Here is a 16927-nt window from a genome sequence, read left to right as displayed (position 1 = left end):
GTCAACCTTTTTTTTCAACATTTGACAGAGGTTTCTAATGATTATTGATCATATGTGTATTTATTGTGTATAATATTTCATCTTGTGCAATTTTTATATAAGAAAATCATTTTTTTAATGTTTATTTATTTTTGAGAGAGACAGAGCACGTGAATGAGGGAGGTACACAGAGAAAGGGAAACACAGAATCCAAAGCAGCCTCCAGGCTCTGAGCTGTCAGCACAGAGCCCCACACAGGGCTCAAACGCACAAACCATGAGACCATGACCTGAGCTGAAGTTGGATGCTTCACTGACTGAGCCACCCAGTTGCCCCAGAAAACCATTTTTTCACTGTACCATCTGTTTGCTTTTTGCACCCAATGTATGGAAACCAACTGTCCTAAGTGCTAAGTAGGCATTACTGGGGGGGGCGGGGGGGGTATATTTCCCCCAGGATAAGTTCCTGGGAGATTGCTCTTGTGTCTGGCCTCTTGACACACTCTGATGAAGCTCAGAGCAGGTAGTGATCCTGGGGAGCGGGAATTCCTGCTGGCCCCGTCTCAGTCCACAGCACAGGCTGGTTTCTTTTCTTTGTGAATACTTACCCTCCTTGCCTACGGCTGCAGCCACCACCCCTGTTATTTGGAGGAGAAGACACAAACCTTTCTCAGTCATCTGCCCCCTTTTCATTGTTGAAAGTGACCATTAATCTAATGTTGAGACAGCCTGATTCATTAATGATTCCTTGATGTTCAGATAATTGCAAGGCTGAGCCACATCAGGATGGTTTGCAAGTTTCCTCTCATTTCAGAATTTTCAAGCTTTCATTATTCGCAAACTGCAACATGCTGACGTTCAGACTCTGCTGACTAGGACAGACAGGAAGGAGAAGGGCAAGGTTTGCCACTGAGAGATGGGTGTTTGGGATAGGGCAGAATATGGCTTTGTGTTTTTCGTAAAGGACAATGTTTTACAGACCTTTTGATGCAATTCTGTAGTAAGCACTTTGAGATGAAACAAGGGACACTGAGGCCTGACCCATTCCCCTTATGCTCCCCAGCTGTGGCTACACCAGTTCTGTCTGTCTCAAAGTACCAGGCTCTTTCCTGTCCCCACCCAGAGCACCCCCTCCAGTTACTTATTAGTGGAGTATTTCATGGCCCTTAGTGCAATCTGTATTATCATGTTTATCTCTTTACATTGGAGCTTGATGTTATCACCTAGAAGGACACTGGCACACAACTGACAACTCGGAATATTAGCTGAATGAAGGAAGGAACACACGAGAAAATGAATGTATTCAGTGTCATCAGAGGAACAACAAACACCCTTTGTAAACCATCCCTTAAAGATGAAGTCTACTAATACAGCATTGCAATATTTTTTGTCTTTCCAAATCAACCTATATCTTACAACATGCCAGTGTGGAAGGCCAGTTAGCCTGAGGTGGAGTAGATACTTTTATCGGTTGTGGGTCTGCACACTGACAGGAGCTTTATAGAAAAAAGCAATAAATATATTAACACTTAAAATATTCTTGAAATAACCTGAAATCATTCTTTTAACTTTGAGTTAATCATTAATGTAGAAATTAATGGAGACAAACCGGTAGGTAGTTGATAGGAAGAAAGAAAAGGAGCTTCATTTTGGAATTACAGCAAAATTATACAATAGCCCAAATTCCATGATGAGGGAATGTTTACATAAAATGGAATCCTGCCAAAATCATTAAAAATCATGCATACTCACTTCTGTGGTCCAAAAGTGCATAATTTTAATCTAGTCAGGAAGAAAGAGCTGATAAACCTAAACTGAAGGGTGTTTCATAAAATAGCTGGTCTTTACGCAAAAGAATCAGTATCATGAAATACAAAGACAGACTGGAACCATCTCTGATGAAAGGAAACTAAGATACGACAGTTGAACTGCAGTGTGGAATTTTGAGTGTTCTTTTGCCGTAAAGGACATTATGGGGACAACTGCTGAAATCTGAATACAGTTGTAGATTGGGTAATATCAATATCAATGTTAGTTTCCGGATTTGACTAATGGGTTATGTAAGAGAGCTCTTTATCTGTAGAAAATACATACTGAAGTATTTAAGGGCCAAGTAACATCATGGCTACCTCTCTTTCTCTCTCATGCTTTCTGTTGGAAAAGAGAATGCAGGGATTAAAGTAAATACAGTAAAATGTTCCCATTTGAGTAACCCAAATCTGGGTGAAAGAGAATTATTTTTGCCATTCCTATAACTTTTCTCTAAGTCTGAAATTATGCCAAAATAAACGTTTTAAAACATGATGCTTATGAAGACTTTGTGATCACATAGGAAAATGCCTTTGCTGAAAAGGAGCAAACTAAAATTGTATGATAGAATGTGATTTCAGCTCCTTAAAAAAAAACTCACGGAGAAAATAGTAGAAGGAAATAGAGCAACGTGTTAACTTCGGTTCTCTATTATCCACATTAATAAATGCTGTACATTTTTCTCTAAGTAGCAGGTATTTCTTGAAAGATCAGGAGGAAAAAATCTTGTAGAAGAAGATGGTAGCTAACTCTCAAAGAACTGAGTGAGCTTCGCCCTTAGTGTCTTTGCCACCATGTACCCACTATACTAGAAGGGTGTCACACATGCGTAGACGGTCTCCAACTTACAACTTTTCGACTTTACAATGGTGGAAAACCAATACACATTCAATAGAAACTGTACTTTGCATTTTGCTGTTTTTCCAGGCTGGCACCGTGAGCTAAGGCACTGTCTCATGGTGCTGGGCACTGACTACCAGCCGCACTCAGCTCCCAGACAAGGACATGATCACGAGGGTGAACAGCAAATGCACTGACAACCATTCTGCTTTTCACTTTTAGTACAGTATTCAATAAATTACATGAGCTATTCAACACTTTATTATAAAATAGGCTTTGTGTGAGATGATTTTGCCCAACTGCAGGCTAATTGAGTGTTCTGAGCATGTATAAGGTAGGTTGGTATACTTTTCTTTTTTTAAGAGTCGTCTTTATCGACGTATAATTTACCTAAAATAAACTGCACCCATTTAAAGTATATAGACTGTGGGGCTCCTGGGTGGCTCAGTCGGTTAAGCGTCCGACATCAGCTCAGGTCATGATCTCCCAGTCTGTGAGTTTGAGCCCCACGTAGGGCTCTGTGCTGACAGCTCTGACAGGTATAAGGTAATATCTCATTGTGGTTTTGATTTGTATTTCCCTAATGATTAGTGATGTTGAACATCTTTTCATGTATCTTTTGGCCATCTATATTGAAACAGAAAAATGCTGATTCAAGTCCTATGCCCATTTTTAATTAGGTTATTTGGGTTTTTTTTTTTTTTTTCTGTTGAATTGTGAAAGTTCATGTATTTTAGATATTAATCCCTTATCAGATAAATCATTTGCAAATATCTTCTTCCATTCAGTAAGTGGCCTTTTCGTCTTGTTAATGGTTTCCTTCACTGTGCAAAGTCTTTTTATTTTGGTGTAGTCCCAATAATTTATTTTTGCTTGTGTTTCCCTTGCCTCAGGAGACATATTCATAAATATGTTGCAAAGGCCAATGGCCAAGAGATCACTGCCCATGTTTTCTTTTAGGAGTTTTATGGTTTCCGGTCTCACATTTGGGTCTTTAGTTGGTTTTGAGTTTATTTTTGTGTATCGTGTGAGAAAGTGGTCCAGTGGTGGGTGAGTATATTAAATGCATTTTCAACTTACGGTATTTTCAACTTTTGATGGTTTATTGGGACATAACCCCATAGTACGTCAAGGGAGATCTGGAAGCATACATGCATACACACACACTTTCTAAAACTTCTGTTTTTCTGTAATGATGTTTTGAGGGAAATTTTGTGTTGAGCAGGAGTTCAAACATGATGGTACCTCATAAACCTCTTCCCAACTCTGAATTCCTTGCTTTACTTTCCAGTTCTTTGGAAGTCAGCCCCTTTGCAATCCAGACACAATGCTAGGTACTAAGTACATAAAGATAGATGGGCCTCCCAGCCTGTCTTCTAAAGATGTTCACAGTCCACAGCCAGACAAATCTGTGATTACAATCTTGTGCTGGGAACTTCGGGAGGGTAGCAGTTCCCACGAGAGGCAGATTTGGCTTGGGGCAGCTGTGGTGGTCGGGCCAGGCAGGCGTTGATCTCTAGACCTAGAAAGTTAAGTGAGATGTTGCCATTCAGAGAAAGGTAGCAGAGCATTCCAAGCTGAAAGTTCCAGCATCTCTAGCACATGTTCTCTCTGTGGCCCATTCAGTATCATTGGAGAAACCCCCGGCCAGGGAGGCGAGGTGTTCACGAGACCTGGGGGGCACGGGTCCTGTCCTTCAGGGGCTGCTATCCCAGGTGCTGGAGGAAGTGGTCCTGCTGCAGGGAGCCAGAGGTGCTTTCCATAGCCCATGAACTTGATGCCTCCACTTGCAGAATCACTGCAGGAGTTTGCCTGATTTCCCCCACTCTGGAAACCAAATGCTGCCCCCACCCCCACCCCCACCCAGGGAGGAGCAAGCAACGCTTGATGGTGGTACCATTTTGGAGAGTTTGCTGATCTCTCACTCTGTCCTCAGTGGCACTCCTGAAACATGCCTTATTCATTTGGAATCCTAAATCAAGGGGTCAGGTCTACCTGGCACTTGGCCTTACAGGCTCCATAGCTGTTTCTGAAGTCCCAGAGTTACGCCAAAGTAATGTTGAGAAGTGTGTTCCCTACTTCATTGGACAGTAATTCATCTTTGAACCACCATTTACCTGGGCCCATCATTCATTCCAGTCATGAGAGCCTGAGGACACCAATATATAAGTATTTTTAATCTACCATGTAACCAGATCAAACAGGCAAAGCAGTTGTTAAGAATCCCATAACTGTGTTATGTTGAAAGCTTCTCCATTGATCTTGGGACCTTCTTTTTTCTTTTTGTAATCATTTGAGAGCATGATTTTTTTTTTTTTTTTTTACTCAGGTATTATTTTTGATTTTTTTAAGTTTATTTATTTATTTTGAGAGAGAGAGAGAGAGAGTGAGCCAGGGAAGGGCAGAGAGAGAGAGAGGGGGAGAGAGAATCCCAAGCAGCCTCTGCACTGTCAGCACAGAGCCCGACACAGGGCTCGAACCCACAAACCATGAGATCATGACCTGAGCCGAAATCAAGAGCTGGATGCTCAACCGACTGAACCACCCAGGTGCCCCAGGTATTATTTTCATTTCAAAGATGTGTCAGTCCTAGGAGGATCTGAGCTGGAAAGAGGCCTTACAAATCGCCTAGCATCTAGTCTAACAACCTCATTTTCAGAAACTTAGAAAGGTAGAAGAGGCCTAAGTTTATTGCTCTTAGCGTGAATGTTCTCCCACTCATTTTTTAAAACAAGAATAACAGTTGCACCACCATCCTGTGACCATTGCAAGGATTACATGAGTTAAGTACCTCAGGCTTTGGCACAGTATCTGGCAGCAGAGTAAGTCCATAATTCGTATTAACTGGTGGTGTTACTGTTGAATCCTGTGCAAGTGTCTTCCTCTCCTGTTTGGCTGGAAAGACAAGAGATTTGTTGCTTATCATCATGTCCCCATCATCTGGCACAGTGACCAGCACTTGGTTAGGTGCTCCATCTTGTTTATAAATGATTGAAGACAGTATTTTGCTGAAGGTAGAAATTAGATGAAATCTGAATCAGAACCCAGGTACTAACTCTAAGGTCTAGGCTTTCCATGCTGTTCCACGTTGGCTTCCTTCTCTCTTTGATTCTAGGCAACTTGCTTCATTTCTCTGAGCCTCTGTTTCCTCACTTTGGATGTGTCCATCAGATCCCTCTAGTCCTGAAGCTCTGTGTGCCCCACCCACCAGCCTTTTAAGGAGACATACTCTCAACTGGCCACTAGGTGTCACGATTGGCCAAGTAGCAGAAAGGAGGGGAAAAAAAAAAAAAAAAGCATTTAACTGGTGAACTGGTTGCCCTAAGAATATTAGTGGGAGTGATCTTGTAATTGGAAACCGTTGCCCTTGGATGAGTTGGAGGCAGTTGTTCCAGGATTTGTAAGCATGGACTTTGGAGCCAGGTATGGGTCAAAGCCCATAGCTCTGTTCACACCAGCTAGGACCTCCAGTTCCCTGGAACTTGCTAGGGCCCTTGTCTCAGTGGTGTCATGCATATAACATGCTCTGCACCTCGCCAGGGTTGAGGAAGAGCCTCACGACGTTAGCGGCTATGAGAGCTGCTTCTGGTATTTGATACCATAAAACTCCACTTTTCTGTTCCCTCCAAGCCAAGTAGACAGGCTTCAGAAGCCTTTGTGGGTTTGCTCCCTGTTTTACAAAACCACACTTTTAAGTAGTCCCTTAAATGGCAGGATGGATGGCATGTCAATATCAAGTTAAAAGGAAGCCTAGAATATCTGGAGGAATATCAGAACTCCTGGAAGAGTCAGCATGGAGCCTAATTAGCACACAGCAGGGTGTCTGGAAAGTAACTAGAACTTGGGTGGAGGGGGGTGATGGGAGCATTGTCACAAAATGACATTGTTCAAAGAAGGGATTTCTTTGTTGCATGGACCATCATTTATATGTGGGTGTCTTATTTTTAACATACTTCAGGGAGAATCTTTTAGGAACAACAGTGACTAGTATTTATCGCACACTCACTATGTGTAAGTTATTATACTAAATGCTGTACATGCATCATTCTCTTTAATCTTCACAACAACCCCGTGAGGTAGGTTTACCTCTTATGTCTATTCTCTAGATGAGGAAATTGAAGTGCAGAAAGATTAGAATAATAATAATAGCTAATGAGTACTGTGTACTTACTAAAAGTCAGGCATTAGTCTAAGATCTATAAGTATCCCTCCCACAATAACCCTGTTTACAGATGAGGACTCCCAGGCACAGAGAGGTTATGTAGCTTTGTTGAGGTCACACAGGGAGTGGGTGGAGCAGTCAGGACACAAACCCTGGCCCACATGATTGCAAAGTTCTTTTTTTAACTACTATACTATGCTGCCTCCTACAGCCCTTTGCATGTATGCAGTAGGCACTTGATCAGTGTTTACTGAGTTGAATAGCTCTCAGACTATAATTAGCCAACACAGAGAAGTTTCTCTGAGGAAAGGACTCAGTTCTTGATACTCCTTTTACGCAAAACCACACTTCTGCCGGCTTTCGTAACACTCCCTGAGCTGGACTTTGCACTGAACTTTTTGTCGGTAATAAGATCATTATTCTTCCATTGGAACAGTCAGGAGAAGGCTATTCCCATGGCGAATGTTTTCAGGAAACTTTTCTACAGGGAGCTTCTCAGCTGACTTTATTTTCTTCACGTTCGTCTGGTAGACGTTCCTTGGGTTTCTTCTGGTAGAGTGGTGTCCAGCAGCGTCTCTTTAGCCCATTAAAGCCATGACCAGAGGGTTGCCAGGGTGTCGAGCCAGCCCTCCATGCTGCAGTCAGGGCATAGGGCACTCCCCAGGCCTGACACCAGGCCGATCCCAGGGGACATGAACGGCAGAGGACCTGCTTCCCTGGTTAGTAAGCTGGCCACGGCTACCAGACAACATTTTTGGTTGTCACGATGCCAGTGAGCTCTGAGGAAGGGAAACAGGACCTGGGCCACAGTAATCATTGTCCAGATATAATAATTCAGTCCCAGCGGTTTGATCGATTGGTGTTTTATGTGTGCCTTATGTGTGGGAGGTTTCCACTGCAGTAGGAAACCCAGATGATGTTAGGCTGAAACCTCCTTCTCAGACCTGTGGTTCTGAGCACTGAGACTTGTTTCGTTGCCACTTTTTCTCTTATTTTATTTTTTTAAGTTTATTTACTTTGAGAGAAAGGGAGAGAGAGAATCCCAAACAGGCCCTGCACTGTCACCACAGGGACGTGGGGCTCAAACTCACAAAACCATGAGATCCTGACCCGAGCCAAAACCGAGAGTTAAATACTTAACCGACTGAGCCATGCAGGAGCCCCACCACTTTTTCTCTCGAAGTGAACTGAGTCATCTCGAATCTTCCTTCGAACTTTGTCAGCATCTCTGGGGGCCTGTGTGAACTAGAGACTCGGGGGTCAGCCTTTCCAAGGAAAGCAGTGTTTTTCCTTCTGAATATTTTTCCATCTAAAAATGAGATATTTTTCCCCCATGGTGACCAAAATTATGCATATTAAAGGAGACAGATGGAGAGTTTGGAGCTGTTGAGGGTGGGGATGATAGCCAATAGAGGGAGGTCCCCAGGTAGACAGAAAGGCGTGAGATGGAGAGAGCACAGGGACGGAGGCTTCCATCTGTCGTTGCGCCTTTGGCCCTTTTTCTTATCACCTTCTGTGTTCACCTTCCCAGGATGCAGTTGGAAGCAGGTTGGTGTTTGCCTTGTCATTAACACAGCTAGTAGACACTTGAGAGATAGGAAGATGTGTAAGGGATAGGCCAAAGGAGCTTTTGGACTCGTGGATTTTTTTTTAATTAATGTTTGTTTATTTTTGAGAGAGAGCGAGCGAGAAAGAGAGAGAGCATGCAGAAGCAGGGGAGGATCAGAGAGAGAGAGAGGGAGACATAGAATCTGAAGTAGGCTCCAGGATCTGAGCTGTCAGCACAGAGCCCAACGCAGGGTTCAAACCCACAAACCATGAGATCATGACCTGAGCCGAAGTTGGATGAAACTAACTCAGAGCACCTCACGTGGATGTTTTTCCTTGTCCCATCTAGAACAGGACTTCCTGCTTTCTTCTTCATAATGGCATGCTTAGAAAAGCCATACTATAGTATGGAGGATAATGCCCATGGCCTGAGGCCCGGATAGCCAGGTCGTGCTTGGCCATGTGGGCTGAGGCTCTCCTAAACCTCAGCCAGGGGAACTGAGTGAGACATTGTACTCCATACAATCAGAAACGTCAAAGCACAGACCACCCCTGCAGTAGGTTAGCAAGGTGTTTTACCGAACCCTTCTGCTGCAAAAGGTTGGAAATTCAAAGTAGTTGTTGGCTGTAAAGATTTCAAGGTCCAGATCCTTTGTGGACCTTGTGAGAAAAAAAGAGTCAAAGAGACTAGAGCCTGCACAGAGGGATCAGCAGTATTGTTGGGACCAGTACTATCTCTTGCCTAACTATAGAATAGGCGTGAACGAGGAGCAAGTACTTCATATCACACATGCGTATGTGTGACACACACACACAAATACACCCCGGGTTCAGAGCTACTACTGTGCCTTTTTTTTTTTTTTTTAATGTTTATTTATTTTGAGAAGGAGAGAGAGAATGTGAGCAGGGGAGGGGCAGAGAGAAAGGGAGAGAGAGAGAATCCCAAGCCGGCTCCACGCTGTCAGCACAGAACCCAGTGCAGGGCTCCATCCCACGAACCATGAGATCATGACCTGAGCCAAAATCAAGAGTCGGACGCTTGACTGACTGAGCCACCCAGACGCCCCTACTTCTTCTAAAGTAACAGGTTTTCATATTTTCATTCTAACAAAGTATTGTATAACCAAAGAGAAATTTTTAATCGCTGCACTGTACCATGCCACGTCCAAAGCAGACCCCTTCCCCATCCTCAACCCAGGAGGTGGGAGGCTGATGTCCAGAGCTGTCATCCTTTGAGCAGCAGCCACAGCACCACAAGCTCCTGGGGACCCGGGCCCGACAGCATTTGTCTTCAGTCTGTGTCTAGCCTGAGAAGCCCGTGTTACCCGGCAGTGTCTCACCACGGCAGCCTCCCGGCTGGTATCCCCGACTCTTGCCTTGTCTCTCCCACCCCATAATGCAGTGCGCTTTTTATAAACTATAACCCTGACAGGGCCATTCCTTTTTCTTTCTTCCTTTGTCCCTCTGAGGAACTAACTTCCGTCTGCAATCAGGTGCAGCCCACAGTTCCTCAGGGAGGTCTTCCCACCTCAGCAGGCGTGCATCAGGCATCGCTGTTGCAGCCTCTGCTGGACCTCTCGTCACAGTTTCCACACTGTTGTGAAGTTGTCTGTCTCCCTCCCTCTGCTCCCAGATGCTAAGCCCCTTGAGGACGACGGTGCTGTCTTAGCTGGCGGTAGCCCAAGGGCCTGGCACAAACAAGATGGGCCTTCAGTGCACATTCACCAGCCACTCCTGCCGATCGAACCTTCGTCTTTGGCTCACTCTACGAGGCCTAGCTCTGCTTGTGGTTCTAGCTGAAAGCCTTAGCATCTTGGTGGTGTCAAGGCTTTCCTACAAACAGAATTTTACCACTAGTGATATCCCAAGCCCAGGATATATTTAGCATGGTTTGTCGGTAATTACTGTTCATCATCATGACCCTGGGACACTGTAAAAGTCTTAAGTGCCCTTGACTCATCGCAGGCAAATTCAATTATTCATTTGGCAAACATTTTGAGGACCCACTTTGCACAAAGCATGTGCTCGGTACTACGAGGTATAGAAGGATGGATAAGGTAGGGTTAGCCTCCCAGAGTTGACCGTAAAGCTTTTATATTTTGCTGATGGTTCTTCCTATGTTGAGTGTTTAAAAAGTACACACAAAAAACAAAAAAATTAAGCCCTTGAAGAAGGCAAGACCTATTTTAAAGGTACTGAGATGGGGCACCTGGGTGGCTCAGTTGGTTAAGTGCCTCTTGACTTTGGCTGAGGCCATCATCTCCCAGTCGTGAATTTGAGACCTGCATCTGACTCTGTGCTGACAGCGTGGAGCCTGCTTGGAATTCTCTTTCTCCCTCTCTCTGCCCCTCCCCTGCTTGCTTTCTATCTCTCTCTCAAAATAAATAAAATAAACATTAAAAAAAAAAAAAAAAAGAGTACTGGGATCTCACAGTACAAATCCAGAAGACACTGTGGGCTTTTAGTTCAGCACAGAAATGGAATGAGCCACACTGCCTTTGGGGGATACAACGATAGATCAAACATAAACCCCACCCTCAGAAAGCCCATAATGGAACAGAAAAATAAGATTTTTACCTAAGTACTATTAAGACAGTATAAAGTGGAAAAAATTCCCTAAGTAGCTATATCCATTTTGACTACAAGTAGAAAACCCAACTCATCTAAAAAGAAGTTCAGATGCAGGCTTTCCACAGGTGACCAATTTAGTAGTTCATCAACACCAAGTTCATTTCATCTATTATGTCATCCTCAAAGCATTAGCTAGCTCTCCTGATGGATACAGAAAGGCTGCAGGCAGCTCCTTCTCTCCTGTCAATGCCAAGGCAGACAGAGAACTTTTTTATGCATCTCTCCTTAAGAATGAAGAGACCTTTAGAAACCCGTGTCCCGACCCCAGCTGACTTCTCCTCATGTGTCATTGGCAGAACTGGGACATATGCCCACCCCAAAACTCATCCCTAACAAATGGGATGAGGTCATTTATGTGGTGTAGACCAATCTGCATTTACCCTAGTCACGTGAGGAAAGGGCACACTTGTTCTGTCAGCAGAGTGGAGGGGGGAAATGGCTATCGAGTGGCAGGTTAGAGTGCCGGGTACATAGGAAATCATAAAAAATGTCACACTGTTCAGGAGGAGAGCAAGGTGGGCCCTCATAGAGGTTGCTTCCAGTGGAGAAGACCTACAAGCACACTTAACTGTTTTAATGGAAGAAGTACAGGTGCTGTGGGAGCACATCAGGAAGGCTTCCTGGAGGAACTGACATTTAAGCTGTGGAAGAAGTCTACAAAGGGGAAGGACACAATATGATCTTTCTTTCAGGAAGTTTACTCTAGCTGTGAAGAATGGAGTGGCAGAGTTCGGATGGCAGGTAGACCAACTAGGAAGCTGTCACAATGTTTCAGAGATCAGTGGCAAGCTGCTTGTAGTCCCAGCTAGCTTTGTGGCAGTGGGGCTATAAAGTACATGAATTTGAGAAGGTCCGCATATGCAGAAAGAGCAGGACTAGGAGATTATAAGAAGAGGCGCAGTGGGAGAGAGGGGGGCCCAGGGTGACTGCAGAGCGTCTGGCTTAAGCAGCTGCCTGGATAGTGGGGCGACTCCCTGAGTCGGAGACCATTAACAGTGGGCGGTTTGTGGTGGGGATGGGAATGTTGAGTTCAGGTATGACTGGAGCTTGGTGTGTGGGAGGCGGGTGGGGTAAGAAACAAGCTGGAGAGGTAATCACGAGTCAGAACTCTCAGGGCCTGTGGGCCCCGCTGGGAGGTTATACTTGATCCTCCTAAGAGGCTGTGCAGGGAGGTGATGAGGAGAAACGGAGGCAAGGAAATTCTATGAACTATGCTGGAAAGGTCATAACAAGAAGGAGATGGCAGGTTCTCACATGTCACAGCCAAGTGGGCTGCAGGAAGCGGGGTCGAGGGGGCCCAGGGTGGCTGAAAGGGGTATGGTGGTATTCTAGAGCGACAACACCAGCTCCATACCCAACAACCTCACAAAAAGGAGAAGTGATAACTTAGCAGAGCATTTAAATACGTGGTCACGCTCAAGACGCACCACCTGTCGGGGGCGGGCATTCTCCTACTAACAAGTACAGAAACAGCCACGGAATGAAACCGCCCAGGGCCGTCAGGGCAGTTCTGGAAGCCGCTCCCTGTGCTCCTGACTCAGGCCAGTGCTCTTTTTACTACAGATCCTTCAAGGAGCCTTTATGCACCACTGCCCAGACACTGGACTAAGTGCTGGGATCACAGAACTGGGGAGAACACAATCCAGTGTGGCAGGCAGAGAAAGGCACGCAAGCAAATAAACAAATAAATAAATGCAGGCAATGAAGCATGAAGGCAGAAAGAGAGCTATGAGTGAGCACAGCACTTTCAGTGCTCAGGAACGGAGGAGGGGTGGGGGGGGGGGGGTGCCAGAGAAAACTCCTGCAAGTCCACTGAGGGCTGCCCTGGGCCTCCTTTATCTCTGGCTTACCTGACCAGCACACCTTGCTTTGTGATGTAAATGACCAGCACTGGTGCTGGATCCTCCATTCACTGTAAAACCGGCCTGAGTTGAAGCGCTGAGAGTATTTGAAAACAGGAGCTTTAAAAAAAAAAAAAATTCTTGCAACATATATACTGAACACCCACTGTGTACTCAGCTGTGTTCCAGGTATTGGGCATTCAAAGGTGAGTGAGATGTGGGGTCTTCATTGAGTAGAGAAGACAATTGCATGAACTTGCCATTGTAGTGCGATGAGGTCAATGCAGTGGTGGCACTGGAGGGCGCCGAAAGAAGGCCACTAATTCTGCCTGGGAGTCACTAGGGAAAGTTGCTAGAAGCTGTAATACAGATCAGATTAAGCTACCCTTCTCTGCTTTGGAACTTGTGTAAGGACACAGGGACATAAGTCAGCACTGACTAACAGCATCTGGCACATAGTAAACATGCAATGGATGATAGCTAATACTATTTGCAGCTAGATTAGTGAAGGGATCAGCTAAGAATAAAGAGAATGTTGCAGAAAAGTAGATCCTTTAGTCAACTGTCAGTTGCATAAACTTACATAAAGTGTTTGACATCAGAGCAGGAGTAGCTAACTGTTTTCAGCATATGCGCCACCTAGGGTCGATGGGAGCCAGGTGTTGAAAAGAGGTATTAATTAACTCACATCTGGCCCCAATAAGAAAGAGCACTGTGATCTATTAGTGATGTCTGCCATGGGCACGGAGGGGGATGAGACAGAATACGTGCCACACATCTGCCGTCCTTAAATTAGAATAAGAGCTCAAATAACTGAGATCTGACTACATAAAACCTATGAACCCCACTCTTGTGCACTTCACATTTTCCAGAGACAAACAACAACGCCCTGTCCATATGTGAAATTTTTGGAAGTAATCATACTTCAGACTTGTCTATTGGAATCTAAAGTACATTCAGCCCAGTCCCTTATATTGGCTCCAGCTAGACAGCTGTCTTCTTGTCACTGATCAGAAGTAGAATCCTGAAACACCAAGGAGAGGTGAATATAGGGTAATTGATTGCCATGTTGATTGAACTGTATTCCTCCCAATGGTGGGAGAGTAGAGGAACTTATGTTAGATTTTCTGTAAGAGCTGATACGAGAAAGGAGCTGCTGGCAAGACTATGCCGTTCTTCAGGGCTTCCGATTAAAGGGTCAGCCCAATCAGTCAGTGAAGGATGAGCCACACTGAGTTACTACCAGGCACCTTGAGGGGAGGTGGAGAAGAAATGGCCGTTGCTTGTATTTTGGCAATAACTCTTGCTGAAAGACAGCTGTGATACGAATGCGCTAGCTCTTGTCATGCTTCACAATCATTAACCTGACATCTCTGTTTTGCTGTGCTAAATGCTGGTTTGGGTTAGAAAGGCAGCCAAGAACTCAAAGACGTAGTGAGGCATGTTCAGTACATGAGTTTAGCATGTTAAATTTGGAAGATCTTCCTGTTCACTATTGTTCTGGTCTCCCACTTAGAGAGTTGTCCACAGGTTAATCCTTTTTGTCAGTCTTAGAGATACAAGAGATCTCTTGCTTTTCATGTTGGAAAATCATTTAGGTTTATCTTTTCGGGCTACTTTTGAATGGGAACGAGGGCCAAGATAAGGCTGTTTAGGTTACCTGTGTCCAGAGGCTCTTACAGGGAGCCGTACAACAGCAAGCATTTGGGTACATGTGACCTTTTCTACTCATGGTCACAAACACAGCAACCCAGACTTGCTGGAAGGCCCCACCCTGGCAGTTAACAGTTAATAACAGTGGCTCCCTTAGAGCCACCACACCGCAGGCTTGAAGGAGATTGGCCACCTCAGCCACAGACTTCACCATGGTGTTTGTCCTTCCCTGAAGCACAGAAAACTTTTTTCTATGCATATAGTATTATTCCCAAAGGCAGACCGTTAAACATTCTCCTTATGCCCCAGCAAGAAAGTGTCTTAAAGATTCTGCCTTACGTAAAGTAAAATGTAGCTTTTACTTTAAATTTTTTTAAATGTTTGTTTATTTTTGAGAGGGAGTGGGGGAAGGGGGCAGGGGGGGGGGATACAGAATCCCAAGCAAACTCCAGGCTCTGAGCTGTCTGCACAGAGCCCAACGCAGGGCTCAAATCCACGAACCGTGAGATCATGACCTGAGCCTAAGTCGGACGCTTAACCGACTGAGCCACCCAGGCGCCCCTATAGCTTTTACTTTAAAAGCTAATGTCACTTATTAATTTAGTGGCCAACAAACATATATGATATATATATTTATTGTAATAAATATATATATTTATGTGTTAGTATATCTATGAATATGAATATATATAGGTGTAGTAACAAAAATATGAATGGCCAGTCATGGAGGCTGTGATCTTTACTATAAATCTTTTTTGAAAAGAGGTAAGTATGAATGGATATACAGGTGTGTGTGTGTGTGTGTGTGTGTGTGTGTGTAATAGTTGGAAAAATCCTGAGTGGCCCAAATAATTGTTATAGTTAAAAACTGTTGAAAAAATATTTTGATACAAAAGGAAAGACAAAAGTGTTATCTTTTTTTAAATGGTGAACGAAAATAACTCTTTGTTAATGTTATTTTTAAAGTATCTGATATACAGATTATTACTTACATGAAGTGTCATAAAATAGGAAAATACACCCAACGAGGGAAATACCTGTGCAAGTCACTGATGCTGTAACTAAAGTGAATTCACTAAAGTGAATCATTAAAGTAAATAGAAAGAACTGAAGTTTATTCTGCATGTGATCTGCCAATCTGATAGGAGTCTGGCTCAAAAAGAGGGTATATAAATATGGACAGGATATTCTGAGAAATGAGTGGGCCTGGCAACACAACCCCCAGTTAGAACACTGTTTCTGTGGGAAAATATGCTTCCTAAGAGCCTTCTTTGAAACCAGCTTTTGAAATCCTGCTGATTTATAAGTCGGGGGTTAAGGGTATAAAGTGATCACCTACTGATCTGTAAAATTCTCAGCACTATTTAGTCATCAGGGATTTATTGAATAACTGCTGGGTGGATTATGCTGTGTGTGATAAGCATAGCAGGGTGAGACAAAAGAAATAAAGGAGCATTTCTGCCCTCAAGAAGCTTGTACCCAGTCGGAGAGAAAGCCTGCGTGCAAAGCAACCGAAGAGCTTTGGGGCCCGAGCCTGCAAAACAGGAGTCCTCCAGGGGGCAGCAGAGAGGAGGGGTGCAAGGCAGTGTGGCTAATCAGGACAATGTGGGGTTTCCACCGGCAAAGTGTGTTCCCCATTAATTTGTAATCCCCAGAGGCACATCGAAGAGTCTTTCTCCTCTTCCTGGAGAGCCTCTCACACAAGCTTGAAGCAGTGGCTGCAGTGAATGTCATATGATCCCAGAGTCCTGAGCAATTCAAAACCACAAATGGCATGTGGCATTACCTTATTAGGAAAGGTTCGGACTTTTTCTTTCCTTTTTTTTTTTTTTTTTAATTTTCTTTTCTTTCCTATTCTTTTCTTTCTTTCTATTTTTTTCATCTCTTTTTTCCTGGTTTTTTTTTTTTTTTTCTTCTTTTTTCTTTTGGAAGGTAGGCTCTTGGTGGGCTAGGCTGTGATGTATACTTCCCATCCCCAAAGTTCCAGTTCTGAAGCACGCCCTGGTGAATCAGCCTTTCTGAGATTTGGAACCTGACTTTGTGTGTTTTGTGTCATTTTCTGGGAGAGTCTACAAATGGAACAAGGCTTAACCAGTGACTCAGTAACAGCAGGCAGGGTCCTTGCCTTATTTGTAAGGAGAAGCTACTGCTTTTCATTTTTCTCAAGACTGGGGTCACCAAAAGTGACAAGGGACATGGTGGGGGGGGCAAGTTGGCTGTAAATTCCTGAGCCTGGGGCTGTGCTGCATCCTCCTGGGAATGACTCTCGCCTGTGGAGAGGGGGCTGTGGCTGCGGCTTCGGCTGCCAGGTACACCGTCCAGATCAACCACTGTGCTCTGATTGGAAACGCCTAAAATAGGCCCTTTGCTCTGTTCTGCACATAACCTCTGAGAAGTGCTTCCCAGGGGCTGCGGATCAGCAAATAATTGCATCCAAGCCGTACTTACGGATCTATTCTTGAGTG

At 44.3% G+C, this 16927-nt stretch overlaps 1 protein-coding gene across 2 annotated transcripts in view; it reads left to right on the top strand.

Moving 5' to 3' along the window:
* Positions 1 to 16927, top strand: part of GNG12 (G protein subunit gamma 12) — a 105868-nt gene that overhangs the window by 40561 nt on the left and 48380 nt on the right. The window contains exon 1 of one of the 2 annotated variants that reach the window (XM_042997548.1): positions 12911 to 13015. The exons of the other annotated variant lie outside the window; for it this stretch is intronic. The gene's annotated coding sequence lies outside the window, so the exon portion shown is untranslated. Of the gene's footprint in view, positions 1 to 12910; positions 13016 to 16927 lie in introns of those variants that run through there. 2 annotated transcript variants of the gene reach the window in all.

This window comes from Panthera tigris, chromosome C1 (assembly GCF_018350195.1).
Source record: "Panthera tigris isolate Pti1 chromosome C1, P.tigris_Pti1_mat1.1, whole genome shotgun sequence".
In the NCBI taxonomy this organism is placed as follows: domain Eukaryota; kingdom Metazoa; phylum Chordata; class Mammalia; order Carnivora; family Felidae; genus Panthera; species Panthera tigris.
The sequence above is the reverse complement of the archived record's forward strand: the minus strand, read 5'-3'. Positions and strand labels throughout refer to the sequence as shown.